This window comes from Lytechinus variegatus, chromosome 3, assembly GCF_018143015.1.
Source record: "Lytechinus variegatus isolate NC3 chromosome 3, Lvar_3.0, whole genome shotgun sequence".
Classification (NCBI taxonomy): domain Eukaryota; kingdom Metazoa; phylum Echinodermata; class Echinoidea; order Temnopleuroida; family Toxopneustidae; genus Lytechinus; species Lytechinus variegatus.
This window is the reverse complement of record NC_054742.1, coordinates 13,612,503-13,630,350: the sequence shown is the minus strand read 5'-3', so window position 1 is coordinate 13,630,350 and position 17,848 is coordinate 13,612,503. Positions and strand designations below refer to the sequence as shown.

Here is a 17,848-nt window from a genome sequence, read left to right as displayed (position 1 = left end):
TTTTTACCAACATACATTGGACAGTATGTTGCCCAACATTTAAAGTGTGTACACATGACTGTGATCATATCAACCTGTTGGAGTTCGGTTTATTCTCACAACTCATGCATGAATTAATTCTTTCAAAACGTGTATAAATATAATGGACGAAATATGTTGGCCTTTGTGTTCTTTATTGGTGATTGTGTGTATCTCTTTTTCGGAGAAAAGTTGGCGGACAATGGGTATCTTATTTTTAGTAGCCACACCTAGGGGTCTTGATTTTGTCTTCCTCTGTTTTTCATTCACATTATAGAGAGGGGTTCGGTGATTTTCTTTTCTGTATCATTCTGAATATTTCAAATCTTATAGATTTTGAGTGGAGAAGGCTTAAGTATAACATGGAAGATAGATTTAAAATCACATCTGTCTCAAACGCGCATGTACGCCTCATCCGATTTCATTAACTAGGTGCATATATAGAATGAATATGAAACAATTTTTTTTTCTATTTCACTGCGAACTTTTTATTTTTAATTGTTTATAACTAACGATATTTAATGACACGTGTCAATGACATGACACAAAAATTATAAGAAACAGGTGATTGACATTCTGAAAAGAACAATAGCCCACAACTTTCCTTGGCAACAACATAAATATATTTTGGGCGTTGGCTATTTTTAAATCAAGCCAGCTCATTATTAAAAAAAAAACACAGACGTAAATCATAATGAACGGCATATCGTCTCCACCACGTAGTGTTTGTATATGAAACCAAACCCATCTGAATGATAATTAATCATATATATTAAGTAACTTATTTTCGTCGCCATACATATCAAGAAGGCTGCTTCCTCCTATTTTTTTTCTGAGGTGATGATGGTTCCGGTGAGATAACTTCCACACCTCCCCTTTACAACCATTTCCGATGTGCATGATGTGGGTCGAAACAAATCGATTCACCTCCATATCAAGATCAGCGTATACCGTCAACACCAGATAGTAATTGCCTTGTAATACAAATGTCCGTGGCACGAATCAAGACGGAAGCTGGATGAAACGCCTGAAAGCCATGATATTTCCACAGTAGAAAGTATGTCGAAGGCATGCAGACGATTATTATCGAACTCTATTGCAGTTCCGCCGAAGTTTAGCGCCATCACTTATTGGGCAATTTCGTGCGCAGCCGCAGTGAGTTCCTAAAGCAATAGTGGGCTAGCTTCGTGTGGTGCGACGCTGGTATTTCATTCACGCAACTCTGGGAAAAAGGAACCACATGAACATCGGTCGCCTACGCCAACTTTTATTAATTTTTGACGTATATATTTTCACCATTTTTGAGAGCTCATATCTTTTTGGAATAGATAATGGTGATTTCAACATTACTCAGCTCGTTTTTCTTACATTATTCTCAGCAACAAATTTCATTTGCCTAGTCACTGCAGAGGGGATAATGAGTTTCAACTGAAAATACTTCGGAATTCGAAATTACATCGGAAATTCATCTTGATTTTCATCTTGTGGTTTAAAGAGGAAAAATATATCATCAATAGAGGGCGAATCCAGCATTATAAAACTGACAAGGAAGGTAATCCTCATCATTATTCTGGATATAACAAGATGATGCTTTCCAAGCTAATCACAAGCTTCTTGTGACATCCATCAACTGAAAAGATCTTTTTTCTTCCTTGAAAGTTTTTCTCGCATCACCGTCATCATTCCTCCACCGGGTCGGGACACGGTGGGTCGGCCAAGTGACCGAAGTGGGATTCTAGGGGAGTGGCTCCTGAGAACTCAGTGGACCTCTTCCAAAGTCAGGCTCCATATCTTCAAAGGATTCATCCGAAGGAAGATGGAAAACACAAGAATATGTCTAGCGGGAATAACAATATCAGTGATCTTGCTTAGTAGTGTGGTACTCAACGGTGGTTGTAGTCTGGCGTATGGGTTGTCCCCAGCCGTTTCATCAACTAGAAGGAGAGACAATGATGTACAAACAGTATTGGACTTAATGGATTTTGCTCAGGAGGAGAAAGAGAGGCATTTACACGAAGAATACGCAGACCAAATACACAATCACCAAAGAGAGAAAAGATTCCCAAGAATAGTAAGTTTATTTTCCACCTAGATTATAGAACATTAAATCATTGTTTAATTATTGTTTTCAATTAACAATAAAAATATAAATAGTAATAATAATAACAAAAAATCACACACGCACCCTTACACACACACACACCCATCTCTCTCTCTCTCTCCATATATATATATATATATATATATATATATATATGCAAATTTTGATAACTGTTACTGTTTTGGTGTATTGAACAAACCTAGGTTATTGACATATATGCGAATGCTATATCTTGTCTCATATTCAATCAATCTTACCGTTCTTTCGTCACTTATAACCAGCAGTCTTTGATGTTAAACCTGGTTAGGTCCCCCTGTAAACTAATTTTGATTAACCTCTATGTATAAAACGTATCGTTTCTTTCTTGTTTCATACTTTGGAAACAAAATATTTACTAGATAAAATCACTATTTTGTTTACCTCCTTTAGAAAGCGTTGAAAGTACTGATGCATTCATAACATTCTTATCAGGTTAAATTATTCACGGCATTAATGTAGTGCTCATTTTGTTTGAGTATATGCCTGATAAATTTGCTATAAAATATTCAACCCCAAGTGTATCGTTACTTATCAAACTAATACTCCAAGGAAACTATCGCACCCTTTGGTAAAAATAGGTTGTCGGGATCAAATACCATTATCCAACATTGTAAGAATAATTAGTCATGCAAACAGGTATTCACAGTAACCGTGATAGTACTGATATTTGAGAACCCAATTAAGCGATTAGATTTATGACACAAGGATCATCTGTACTTTGTGAAATAGTCTGTGTACTTATTGTCAGTTATTGGTTATCAGTTATCATTCTAATTGTGGTTACACACGACCTGTCAATGAAGGTTATGTTGACAGCATAGAATACATAGCGCACACGTGTTAGTCTGGTGAAGGGCAGCAAGCATATGGGGCCGCGAGGCAGGTTAACAAGGGTTCTTTATTACAGTGATCGCACCTTAACAGGTCTAACATAGTATTGGGTTGTTTCCTGTGACAACATGATAGACAACATATATCATTGGGGTCGTTTTACTATAACCCATCGTATCAACCAGGGAGTTGGGAAGCGTTACTTCGAATACCCTGTTCTTTCTCCCTCCATCCCTCTCCCTCTTTCTTTCTCTCTTTCGCTCTCACACTCCCTGACCACCATTCTCGGTACATCTTACTTATCAATCTATATCTACCACTCTCTGTCATTCTTCATTTGATTTACCCCTTCTCCTACTATTCTTACCTTGACCTCGTCATTTATTCATCATTAAAACATATCAATAGGTTGATTACCCTTAAAATTTTCTCTATTAAAATACTGTTGTCTTGGAACTATTACTGCTTTTGATACTCATCGACTTTGTTTCCAAATCATTGTCAGTCGATTTTGAGTTTCTCTGCAAGAAAAGTAGGAATCTAGAAGGACCGTGGACTACCCCCACCCCAATTCTTTAACCATGAGCTTGGTGTCAACATTTTAGTTTAGCTTTATGCATTCTATGTCTGCTTTTTGGTTCTGTTATTCTTTCATCAATGATAAAAAGTTATTTCATAAAGATGCCATGAATGTTCAACAAATAAGTCACACCGAAAACAGCATTCATGTCTCTTTTTCTTCTCCCCCTCCCTAATTTACACATGCTATTTATCTGAATTGGAAGTGTGTCTAAATATTGACATGAAAGGCTTTGTGTTGACTGTCGATCCCAAAGAATTTTGTTTGATCTAGATTAGCGGGCATAGAAAAGGTAAAGGAGACATAATGTGAGAGTTTGGTCCATCGGTATTTTTTCCTTTCATTCAAACTCGGCACACCTGCCTCTTTTTAGGTAAGATAATATAACGGTAAACCGTTAACCGTAGCTCTGTGATGTGATGCGGCAGATCTTACCGCACCTGTCGGAAGGTAGTTGGAAGATGGCATGTTGTTTGGGTGAGAAGTTTGACAGATAGACTGCTTCCTTTCAAGACGGCATATTCTTCTCGTTATCTCATATACGTCATCTGTATCCATAAATCAGTCTGGATGAACCCATCAATGTAATTCCAAACTAAAGTATATAAATGAGATGTATGAATCAATAAACATCACAATTTGAAAAACAAATATATTTTTGCTTTAGTTCAAGAATAGACAGTCTATTACAATGAGGGAATCACTGTTAACTATTTGGTTTTCACGATAATTGGTAAAAATCACATTTATATATATGTTCAGGATGAGTTGAAGATAATGGTCTAGCGGTATTTTTACCCACAAGCATACAATTTCTGTCATCTTCAAATAGTGAAATGCCTGATCCATCATATTTCGTACAGCATACGGTGTAATGCTTGGTAACCATTCCCTCATTCAGCAAGTGAAGTTCATAAATACGACAAATGATTTGGCCTGTTTAACGTCAAGTTCACCGATGCATCTCAAGCTCCGAAATAAAATGATTCCCTACAGCCATCTCTCAATGTTTGTCGTGATGTCAAGTCTATAAACGTGCCACCCATATCTATAAAGGTCATAAATTGAACCTCACATCAACGGAACAGTGACCAGAACATTTGTTAGGGTGAAACTGAAAGTTAGGGAAAATTGTGAGAGCATTGTCAACTGGCCAATGGTGGAAGAATACTCATGTTTTGCATTTCAAAATGTGTATGTCTTTGATGAAAGACGATTGGTTTAGTGCCATATAAATCTTTAACCTTAAGTGCCCCTATATGTTATTTCAATCACATTACTTTACATACTTGTCTGCTGCTTCTCCTGAATATATTTTTAAAGATAAACATTAGATATTGCTCGTGAATCATACCATCTCATAACATCAACACTGTCAGATACAGTCAGAATTTAGAACTTTTGTGCACTTTTCGCAAGTTGAAAAACCTCAGTTAACCTGATAAAGGCATGGTCACACCGCCCGAGCGTTGTTGGAGCGGCCGTGGAGCGGAGAGAAAAAAATTATCACCGCTCGCTACCGTTCACCATTTTCGATTTCGATAGTCTTTTTTTTGTTTTCGATTTATGTTTTCGATTTTTTCCCCAATTTTGTGAGCGAAATTCGGCCCTCTTTCCCTACCGCTCCACGACCGCTCCAACAACGCTCGGGCGGTGTGACGATGCTTTTAGCACCACAAGTTCGGGAACCCCAAAAAATTGTATTTTGAAAATCTAGATTGAAAGCTAAATATTACATTAAAATGCTTACATGAAGAAATCAATATTTTTAATGACTTTTCGATATTGATAAAAGAAAATATGATTTTTTTTTCTTTGGAAACGTCGGCAATGGACCTGCTTGCCAAATAGATTTGTCGCTCTTGGGAATCTGGGACACAGTAGAATGATAGAAGTAATATTTGAGGTAGTGCTAAGAAGAGGATAAATTGTGTTTACAGGACACACAGACTTTCTTAAGCGACCAGAGGCTGTCTGAATCCGTTTCAGAGATCATTCACCAGGGTGATGTTTTTGCCCTCTGCAAATCTGAACAAAGACACACAAACAATATTCAACTTATTTTGCTTTTCCGATATAAAAATAGTCCAATAAACGTAAATTATTGTGTTTGTGACAAAAAAGCGGACACATTCATTCGGCATGTGGTCGATAAAATATCTATGGAGAAACGATAATTACATGCAATTTCCGATGTTTTTAAATCAAACTAATAATGACGATTTTGAATTGAAAATAAGACGAGTTCTCCTTGGCGTCACGTAATTGTTTGCCCTTTTAGGGTGCGCGTGTAGGTGGTAAGATAGTCTGAAGAGTCTTTTATAGTTAGTATGTCTACACGGGGTCTAACTGGTGGATGGGGGCTACTTAATAGACATAATTAACCCGAGCCATTGTTAGTAAGTCGATTGACATATAGGAGTCAAACGGCTTCTCTTAAAGAGGCCCTTTACTTAAGGGCACGTCCTTTGTACATCTTGAAAAGAAAAGATGTTTGTAGGTTTTATTAGACCATCATCACCACACTATTCAATAATACAATGCCGGCATGCAGCTACGCATATAAAAGAAGATAAGGTGGAGAAAATGAAAAGAAAAGAAACGAAAACCTGAGTTTTTAATAATAATCTACAGAAAACTGTGACTAAATGGCTCAGGATGAGTGAATTGAACAAAGGCAAAGGAATGTGACCGCCTTCTCGACCTCCGATCATAACCATTGTTCCCATTCATAAATTATATTATGACGATTGCAAATCTTGTGTAAAAATAATTTGAAATATTTCCCTAGGTAGGCAAGTAACTGCAGGTAGATCTGAAATATGGCACTCCAGGGGTTAAGGTAAAGTATGTTCTAATTTGATTAGCCTAATCATCGTCATCTCAGATTTCACCGATTTCAAGAAAATGGACAAGATAGTATCAAATATTCCAAGGCTACAATTAAAGTTACATTTATCAATAATTGACTAAAGTAATATTTATTACCGAACTATTCACCCGATTTCATAAATACATTAGCAGGTTAGGGACAGACTTTGCAAGGCAGCGTACTGCAACAGCTGGGAAATGTACACATACCTAATGTACATAGAAATAACATGCTAGTTCAATTTGTAACCACATTGTTTTTCTTTCTTTAAAATTTAGAATTGAATCGCGACAATGTCATTTTGTGTTTGTTTTACTCAATATTCTTCAAAGTGCATTCGTTCAGAAAGTTCAAAGTATATGTGATTTAAATCATGCGTGACTTTTTTTTATAACATGAAGATGTAAACATGAAAAGTTACTTATTCTGCACATGTTGTTGAAACCACAGGTTGGTATAGAGTGAATGGTGACATTAACAGTTTTCTATCCTAGGACTGGTGGGTGTTGCTACATTAACCATTAATCTTGGCCTAAAATATCCGGCTTCAATATTAATCATTTTATTGCATCAAGCTTCAAGGGGAAGCACGGGAAATGTTTTGATCTCTGCTCTGAAATCGCTGTCAGGAAGTAGGTTGATAAAATATTAGTACTATTTGACTTTTCGGAACCAATATTTTCCACTGACATCAGTATTAATTCAGTTAAGAGGTTTTCCCTTGTGTTCGTTCCAAAATTATTTTAAAACTATAATAAATGTAAATGCAATGCGATTGTGTACTTTCACATATTGGTGATCAATTTGATTCCGTTGCTTTTGTGAAGTAGGAGGAAAGAGGAAAAGAATATCCTTCCCCAACCAATATGAATCAACATAATATTTGTACATGTACAAGGTAAAACAACAGATGTCCAGTGACAAGCTATCAGTCTCAAATTAAACCACCAGCTCATATTGCATGTTCAAGGAGCGTGCGTTTCCCTTGCAAATTCCCGACTGACGTGACTTAGGTAGATGGCCTACATGAACCTATCTGACTTCTCAATGCTAAAAATATATTTCATTTTGTCTTTATCTCCCATGCTTATCTTTTTTATTTTGCTTCAGCCTCGTGGGTGATGTAAATTGGAGCTTTTTGGTGTCAACATGGTCAATGTCACATCAAAATCAATTTGTCTCGTATAAACCAACAATTATTTCTTTTCAAGCTGTAGACGACATCAGCATGGGTCTACCGCATTCCCTCATGGACGGTAGAAGTGGATAACTATATCTCGCAACCGAGAATAAGACATCAACAGTCGCACAATATAAATTTTGAAAGTAAAAATCTTAAAATACCTTTTCTCTATAGGTATCTGAGGTGCAAACGAAGATCTAGGGGAGATAATTGAGATTTGGTGTGGTAATGGTCATGCTGGTTCTGTGTGATGGGGTAGCTATTGAACACGATGTGGTTTTTGTATATCTGGTTGGCATCGCCAGCGAACCATTCAAAATCAACGCAAACATTGTAAATATTTTACAGGGAATGAATATCAATAATTGAACCACAGAATTGATTTATGTATCATTCATAAACTATATCCAGGCTAATCCCGCCTTGAATCTTGACCGGCAACCGGTGAGGTTTTAGAGAGTTGGCAATTGATACCTGGTTGGAGGTATGTTAAAAGAATTCAATAAGGATGGAGGTTTGTACACCTGTCCCTTGAGATACAAAGTAGGGGGTTGAATAGATGGCCCCTGCATACTCTATCTACTGCATAACAAAAAACCTCAAATATGCGACATGTAGACGCCTGGCCTTGTATCCTGAAACTCAAGTTCAACGTAGTCTTTATCGCGAAACGTTATTGATTTCAGATCATTTTTCGGATGCTTCATCGTGTTGGTATGCTAGTCTCATTGTGAGCCTTCTGAATAGTATCCTCTGCTATGTTCTCTACTGACAATAGCTTCATCAATCATATACAGTCATGACATACCATTTGAATCACGCAAATAACAGTTGCACTTCGCGCAAAAGGTTTCTCCTTTGATGTGAAACTATTCTTGGTGAAAATTGTACTTTTGTACTTTACACTTGTAACTCGTGAACGTAAGACTGCAGTTGGTTTGTGGACTTGATCGAGATACTTTTATGACATTAAGTGGTTCTCCATTCTCTTTCAAGAGCTATGTCAAGGCTGCCGCAATAACTGAGAATGGTGTCCATCTTTATACTGATACTGACAAACTTGAGCTGACATTGCACATTTTGTGTGTTTTGGCGAATTGTTGAATAAAGAGCATTGTACTTGTGTTCATGGCATGTATAGAACAATAGAATCGTCTTAATAAAACAAAATATATTATGTACGTTTTAATCACTATGCACTTCCTAGTGAAGTACAATGCCTAATGATAATCATTCTTCCTTTACATCAAAGTTTGTTTCAGCTTTTGAAAACCTTGACACAGGTTCAGGTTTATGGCTATAATCCTCAAACCTTGAAACTTAGCCCAATGAATAAAACCGGCATTTAGCCAAAACACCAAACAATGATTACCTGATTATGACAATGCCCAACAAATTCCGACTGGAAAAACTGGATGACAAAGATTTTATTTTTTCAAAGGGAACACTGGTAAATGTAAGTCAAGTAGTGGAACAACACATGTGAGATGTGATTGGTACAGTAGAGCATCGACCTCATTTGTCATCAAGCAGTGTAACCCGTGTTATACTAAGGATGTATCTATTCATTAGTAGAGATTAAGAAGGAATCTTCTGACATAAAGAAATCACACTTCCCAGGCACGTCAAAACAGTCAAACATCTAATTTTAGACTGAATGTTGCTTTCAAAGCATTACTAGATTATTGAACAAGCACATTCGATTAAAAATAAAGTATTTGATTAGATCTAAAAAATAACAATGAAATTAAGATTTACTGGCATTAAAAAACTGTAGGCCCATGTATTGATTTGTACATTTATGGATGTTCTTTTTTGGTTAAAAGTGTTGATAAGCTATAACTTAAACCGTTCAAATAAATCAGTATCACTTACTTTGACAAGGAAAGGTTGCTATCTTCTTTTGATAACCAAAGAAAAGCTCAAAAGATCGTTTGTACTTGTGCCAATATAGGCCATAGCTCACAGTTGATCAATTCTGTCATCATTGATATAGAGCCCTCTACATGCTCTACAACGGGAAACTGTAGCAGGGCTTTTATTTACACGTTCAATGTTTGGCATGGCAGAAATATTTCTTGATGGGTACATCGAACCTTTACCTGTCACTCAATGAGGGAATGATCCAGGAATATGAAGCATCGGAAAACAGAGATCAAGAGTGTGTTAAGAGAAAAGCTACTCTGCCCTCTGATAACCCATGCCACTTCACGTACTTAGTGTGCAAGCTTCAATACGTTTCACTACTTCACTTGAATCTGTCTTCATGACATACGCTTGTTATATTATGTACGCCCACTTTCGCTCATAAATGGTTAAAATACAGATGACTATGTTTGTTACTGTTTGTTGGTATCGCAAGCAAATATGGGTATGTTCCAAAAGCATGACGAGTCATACAACCTGAATCAATCAGCAGATTTACGACAATTGAAAAAAAAAATCGACAAATCCTGCTCAAAAACATGTTTATGTAATAATGTACACGGCAAACTAAAATCGACTAATTGGCAGTAGAATAGAGTAATGGATAGAAAACGTTTTGAAATGACAACCTTCACCCGTCGTTAGTGTTACCATCGAAGGAAGTGGATGTGCATTTAATTTATCAAACTTTTCAAAAGCAATCATTCAGACGAAAGTAACGTTCATAAGCTGAACGACCTCGCGAAATTAAATTGCCAATTTACATGCTTGTATAAAATGGTATCATATACAACTCTTTAGACGTCTGTAGTCTGAGTTCTTTGAAGAAATCTATTATAAGTTGTCTTGTTATGGCCTAATTTGTTGTTAATTCAAAATCATATCGTTAAAGGCGAGTGTATGTACGTATATTATGAATAAATAACTAGAGTGCTTTTGATGAAAACCGCATCAATTCAGATGATTGTTATTGTTTACTGTCCATTAGTCATCAAATGGGCATAGGATTGATGTTCATCCTTTATATCTCGTCTTCTAAATATTGTTTCTTTATTCTTTACCTGGATGCTTGATAAAAAGTGATATGAACTTTGTTTAAAAAACTTGTCGTTATCATAAATCCAAAACAAGAAATTCAAATTAAAAAAAAATATAAAGAAGATGTATAATGTATGGGGGAAAGGGATCACTCTGGTACTACAAACGAAACTAATTGCAAAAGGACCGATGGTATATAACGCGTAAGTGTGACTTTGACATGCAGCCACTCACGAGGATTAACAATTGAATGAGAATGCTCTTGAGATGGCGCTCTTAATACTTTCGTTGTTTTTTGTCGCTGAGCAATCGAATGAATAATTCCTCTCCCTTTTCTTCCGAAGTGCCACATAATCAAAAGAGTGTCCCCCCAAAAATGTCCCTCTGATATATAAGGCTAAACTAATTCAAAACTTAAAAATGATTCTCAAATAAATGTAATGTAAAGGACATACAGCGCCCCCCCCCAAAAAAAAAATGTCACTCTGATATGAAACTAAATCAATAAAAAAATGAAAATTATTCACAATTAAAATTAATGTATGATAATAGTAACACCGTCTCATGTCCTATCTTCTGTAAAATAATGAATAAATGGTCTCGCTTCAGTGGTTTTGAATACACAGTCTATTATGTAAGAGTGGTGCTTCTCAGTCCATTCGAAGTTTACACGTACATGTAAGCATGCTGTGTGTTCTACAATGTGTAGCATATTCTCCCCCCCCCCCTTGATCATTCAGAACTTGATCAAGGAATTTCCTGAGCTTACAAGGAAATCGCCATGATCTAACCATGCTCACCAAATCACAACCTTGTGCATGTTTTAAAGGGCAGTAATACCAACGAAACAAACTCATGACTGATCAAAGCCAATGCGTCATTTCGAATGGCATATAATCGATCGATTTGGAATTGTTTCTGGTGGTAAGACAATGGTGTATGATTTAATTTACCTACTGTTTGGACTTCTCTCATATTTGGAGTGAATGAGTATCCACAACTTAAATGTTGACCCGGGATTGTTTATATTTCAACACTGGATGTTTGGCCAAAACTGCGGAAATTTTGACCTCTTGATGTCGTTCATTTTAGCCGTCTTCATTAAAATATGAAGAAAACAATACTCGATTGCAGATGCCTTCTGGAACTCAGGAACCGATATTAGACCACCTGCTTCTCAGTTATGCTATAAACATTCAAGTTCATATACCAGTTATTTTTAAAGCTTGTTATGGAGCGTTTATTGCCAGGCGCGTTTCCGTCGAATGAAGGAAATGGCTGACTGTCGATATAAATACGACCATTCTTGTGATGAGAAGCTTATTATTACCCCATATATTTATATCTACCCCCACGCTGAGTCCTATTCGCTTTCCGAAGTGCGCCCTTTGTTTTTAGAAGTCCCGTGTCAGGTGAAATAAGAAGTGTGCGTATATCTACTCGTGTGGATAGCATCTCCTGGGGTTAGATGTGAGGCGGTCGCATTCCCAACTTTAAGGACACGCGTGAGGTACCATTCTCGTGAGAAGGATCAACAAAGACCCCTGGGTGTGGCTCAGCTGGTAGAAGACCCTGGGAGAGCTTTTCTTCTCTCTCCCACCTCTCTCTCTCTCTTCTTTCTCTCTCTCTCTCTCCCTCTCTCTGACACAGACATTCATACACTTTATTCTTCTATACCCCTTCTCCAAACTCGTTATTAGGCTCGTTGAGCTTGTTTCTCGATTGGTTTTATCAAGGAGTGCTGGTAACTACTTGGTTTTATGTTGGTCTATTTTATCAGCGTTGTCTTCGTTTCATTGATGATATTTGTTGTCGGTATCGTGTTAAGCATTCCGACACTCAAGTACAAAATGTAATTGGCCTACTAAATGCTCCCATTGCATTTTATTTTTAATATAATCTTTCGTGTACTTTTTACTTGCCGCACATTCATGGTCGAGTAAAGAAAGTGAACATGGAAAATAACCTCTTTCTAATTGGTTGCTATTTATACATGTACGATCATGAAGTTCATCGGTGTTAAAATAATTTCGTGGTAGATTTTCCAGAGTGTTGAGGACAAAAATGGAATTGTAAGTGCCTCTTACGTGGCATAAAATAAGCCTATCGAACTTTGGAGTAGGGTGCATTGTCTCTAACCTAAAAAAAAACAGAATAGTTTCTGCAGCAGAGTTTCAAGAACATCTGTAATCGTATATTGTGTAGAATTGCAGAAAAATTGGTAGAAGGGTTATGAAACATTACAATAATTTTTCCTTTTTAAACAGAATTGACCTTTAAAATTTCAGAGAAATTCAAGTCATAACAATTACAGAGTGATTGTATTTTTTTTCTTTATGTAAAATCTGCTGTTCATGATAGTGAAAGAAGGAAAAAAAATGCTTTAGGGTGTAATATGGACCAGATGTCATTGGAACAGCAAACAGAAGCCCACAGATATTAAATCAATGGAACGCCCCTCACTATCATATTCGATTAACAATCTCTATAGAATTTCCATATACAAGTTGTCCATGCACTGAATTCTCACATCATGTCGTACCCAATCCCACTTACTATATATTGCTCCGATCTCAATCATTTAATCAATTAGAATTGTACGAATGACTGCCAGGGGACTAAAGCTAAGCTGATCAACTTCTAGCCAAATCTTGCCAGCCTCACCCTCATACTCATGTGCCACCGAACTAACTTCCTGCTTTTTCATCGGCTAACAAGCTTTCCACTTAATTCGGGAAGAAAATGTCCAAATTGGCTAATTGGTTCGGCGTCCGAAGTGCCAGGATTAGATATTTATGTCAAAACTACATTTTGGTGAAACTGGGATCATGGGATGTGATGTTGGTGAAAGTGATTTTAAGAAAACGAACCTTCAATGAAGATTATTGATGTTTGTTTTATAAGACAAGTTAGAAACGTCAGGACGTATCGATGTAGTGTTAATTACTGAACTTATTTTCATTTTCATCTATCAAGAGCTTTTGTCCAATTAATTGATATGTATTTTTTCTTTGTCTCTTTCTATATTTTCTGCAGCCAATGGGTGAGACGTGTAAAACAAGGAGAGACTGTTCACATTCACATTGTTGCGCCAAGAAGTTCGGTAGACAAGTTTGTAGAATGAGACCGCTATTAGGCCAGACGTGTCGACCCAATGCTCAATCACCAAATGCCTATGAAATGTTCACCTCGTGCCCTTGTGCTCCTGGTCTAAGATGCTGGAAAAGAAAAGGAAAGAACATTGGGGTGTGTGTATAGTGAAGAGCCCCACCCTGCTCCCTTTACCCCTTTTCTTCACGTGACTGTCCTCTTGTGTCGTTTTATCATTTTTCAATATTGTACTTGTTTGGAGAGACGCTCTTACGAAAAGAATTTTTTAAATGGAGAAAAAATGATATCGGAAATGCAACAGGACCAATAGCTGGCTCAACGCGGAAGGATATTTAAAGAGTTTATAAGTTAAGTGAAGAAAGAAGTGACTTGCATTTGTGGATGATGATAGTAAAGACTGTGATATTATCTCCACTTACCACGTTTCGACAAGTTCCAATCCACTCTGTCATCGCCTTATCGAACTTCATTCAACGCATTAGCTAGGAGTTGTCTTCCCCACGCAATTCTACAACTCTTTGAGATTGACTACAGCTAAACTACGGCAAAACTCAACTTACCCTTGTCAAAAAGCACTATTGTTGCTCTCTACCCATGATTTATTATTTATTAGATGTCAGAGGCAAATATATGCAGTACCTGAGGTGTCGGAAGGGGTCATTGTTGACTTAATGAAACTGGGACGTCTTCATCAAAGTGTGCTATTACTTTTCTAAATTATCTTCGAATGACACTGAAAAAACGACATTATATTTTGATAACACAGATTGTATCATTAATAAATATGTATGTAACATGATGTATTTACTTACCATGGGATATACGAAGTGCTCGATTGATCATAATTGCACTGACCATCGAGCTTATGGATTTTGGGCTATGGGTTCTAGACACTTTATCACTAATATCAGTTTGATCTCGAGTTATCTACAAGTTTTAAATAGATCTATTTTCAGGGTCTGATAGACAAAAAGGCATTTACAGGCTTTACTAAGTTCTGTGGTTAACTTTATTCGACAATTTTGGTTTTCTTGAGAAGAACAAAATGCGGTTTTAGAGGGGGTTTTTGTATAGAATAGTTAATGGCTTTGACTAATTGCTGCATCTGGCCGCAAGCTTTATCCCTACATTATCGTGTTTCATTCTCTTCATTCATCGTGATCCGGTTAACTAAATTCACTAATCTTTTAGGAAAGAATACTTTACTAAATGAAACTTCAAAATATTAATCCAACGGTATAGTATTGAAAGGTCTTTCTATTTTTCGAACGATAACTTAAATGATGACTGTATTCATTAGGGCTTACTAGAATTTGTTGTACGGTATTCAAATATATTTCTTCTGAGTTCTATAAGATATAATGTTCACCAAACGTATTCATCTAGTTTATGCCAACGTTATCATGGTAATTGTGGTTTTTAAACAAATATTTTTTTGTAACTGTGTATTCTAAATATGAAGGCCTCCGCACACCTTACGACTGATCCACGATCCGATCTTGGAACTAAATTGCATTTTTTTTTCTAAAAATGTGAATAAAAGATATCTTTTTATTTGAGATTCAAGTTAACTGTAAAAATAAATATTGGATGGTTTCAAGCCTTTATTTTAGAGTAGAAGCCAAATTGGTTTAAACCGTAGCAAACTGTATGATTGTCATCATCACTTCATTACAACTATATAATAAATTTGCTTTTATTCTAATAAGGATGGTATATAGTTGCATATTCAAAGATAAGTATTCGTATAACGAGTTAGAACTTTAAACGGTAGGATATTCCATGGCTTAGTATTCGCATCAAATTTCACTACTTTTTTTTTCCAAAATCGGGTCGCAGAACAATCTTAACAGCCCAAATTCACAAAGGTGGTAAACCACCTTTGTGAATTCTGGCCATAGTGTGCAGTGGTCTACTGATGGCTGAAATCTGATCGGCGGATGTCAAATAATTCACTTAAAAACCTTGGTTTATAACATTCATTTCTATATATACCTTATGAGACACATTTAGAAGTATTGAAGTATAATTTATTGATATTTTATCAGCTTGGTATTCTGTAGTATTCAGAGATGAACATGATACACATGATAAATACTAGATCAATAAACCTGATTTCCTGAAGAACGACTAAGTCGTAATAATCATATCTGATTGATATAAATTACTGTTATTACGTGGCATCGTCATATCAGCGAAGATTTTCCACTTTTCATGATTTTCTTTTAAAAATTCCCACATTTAATTAATATTTATATGGTCACAATCTAGGAAAAAGGATTAAGTATAGAAGTTAATACCTTTAATTATTCATACGTCCCTCTTACTACCAATATTGATATTGGAATTTAAATCAATGATTTAAGGACGAAATCCGCACGAAACTGACATTTTTGCATTCTTGCCTACGTTTGATAATTTTTATTCTGTGTATCTGCACTAGTTTGTCTTTCTATCCCAGTTCTCTCCCTCCTACCTCATTCCAACTTTGATTCGAGCTGGCAAGATTTTCGTGCAGTAAGATAGATGCCAAACTGATTAAATTCGAACCGCCACCAAGGCGACTAGTTCAAAGATGAGTGTCAGAAAGCAGGATGTATGCAAAGTTTCAAATTGATATGAGTGGATTTTGACAATAAAAGGAACAGCACAAGTAGGTAATTAATTCTTGGCTTGGTTTTGTCGTAGACGTTTCTCTACCTAGTTATATTAATTTTTTATATCCTTCCGTTTTGGGCCAGTTGTATCATTTTTTGGGTGTAATATTTTCGTTCGCCGTATTTGATATGGCATATTTCAGCAGTTGTTAATATTTATTTGCGAGTCAAAATTATTTATGGTACATATATATTACTCAGTATTGTAAGTTATTATGGAATATGATGTTGTAAAAGAATATGTCTCACTGCAAAAAATAAACAAAAATATATTCGCAACAATGTTTCAAGGTCATATTTATTATGCAACCGCTTCGTAGTGTTTTGAAGAACATGAATGGATGCATGGGTGCATGGAATGACTAATGAACGAATATGTATTTCAAGTTCAGCTTTGGAATATAGAATACATAAAAAAACCCAGTAAAATGAACAATTCTGTAGAGGTAAAGAAATATGAATTTTCAGCTATAGGCCTCCATCGAATGTGATGAAATTTACTATTTCAAGTCTTTGTTTCAAGCAAATAACATAGATGAATAAGATGGGTCCTACAGAAAAAAGAAATGACAGAGAAAGATTGAGAGAAAGCGACTGAAATGGAAGGATGATATTTGGATGAAAAGGAGAGTGATCCGTGGTGTATACGAATGAGAAAAAAATCTAAATTTTGAAAAAAAGAACTTTATACAGGTGGATATGAATAGAGAGAGAGTGATTTTACGATGATTACAATGGTTCTTTTTTTAATTTGCATACCAAATAGAGTTCACTTCACTTTTCATGTTATGAAGTGGACATATCTTTTTAATAATTTTTAAAGGAAAGTATTCAATGTTAGATGTGTCATGGTAACATGAGTCAAATGACATTGAAATTATTCGAGTGACACCCAATAATTGGCAAGCAGTGTAAATTGGCGTCACGTAAGAGAGATTGTGCGTAAACACTCATCATGTATACAGCACATGCACTGGGCAAAATTTCAATGGTACTTCAAACATGTAAAATTTAACACCCACTAAGAAACTTTTAACATTTTTGTAGTAGAACGAGATGCCTTTAGTTTTAATCAACATTCTAATGATCGGGATCTGTTCAGGGGCGGAATTCTCTACCAAAAGGTAGAGGGGGCAACAAGGGGCTTATAAAAAAGGGGAAAAAATGGTTATCACCCAAAATTTAAGGTCTTTCGACAAAAATAAAGTTGACAAGCAAAAAAAAAGGCTATCATCCCCCAAAAAGTAAGGTCATCTCGTCCCAAAATACATGTTTTACATGCTTCAGTTCGATTTTTAATGATGTATTTCTTATACCTTGGTCAAATATGCTCTACGGCGGCCGTACGGCGAATCGAACACATCCGTTTTATTAATTTTTATTCAAACCACCTATATGTAGTTGGACAAAAAATGTTTAAACGGCTATTTTCGACTCGCCGTACGGCCGCCGCAGAACAAAATGTGACCATGCTGGTATTACCATCATAAAA

At 36.1% G+C, this 17,848-nt stretch overlaps 1 long non-coding RNA gene across 1 annotated transcript; it reads left to right on the top strand.

The window, feature by feature from the left end:
• Positions 1-288: 288 nt before the first annotated feature.
• Positions 289-16,598, top strand: LOC121410269. Its single transcript, XR_005969304.1, has 2 exons — positions 289-2,089; positions 13,625-16,598. It is a non-coding gene; the product is annotated as an uncharacterized LOC121410269 (long non-coding RNA).
• The last annotated feature ends 1,250 nt before the right edge of the window (positions 16,599-17,848 follow it).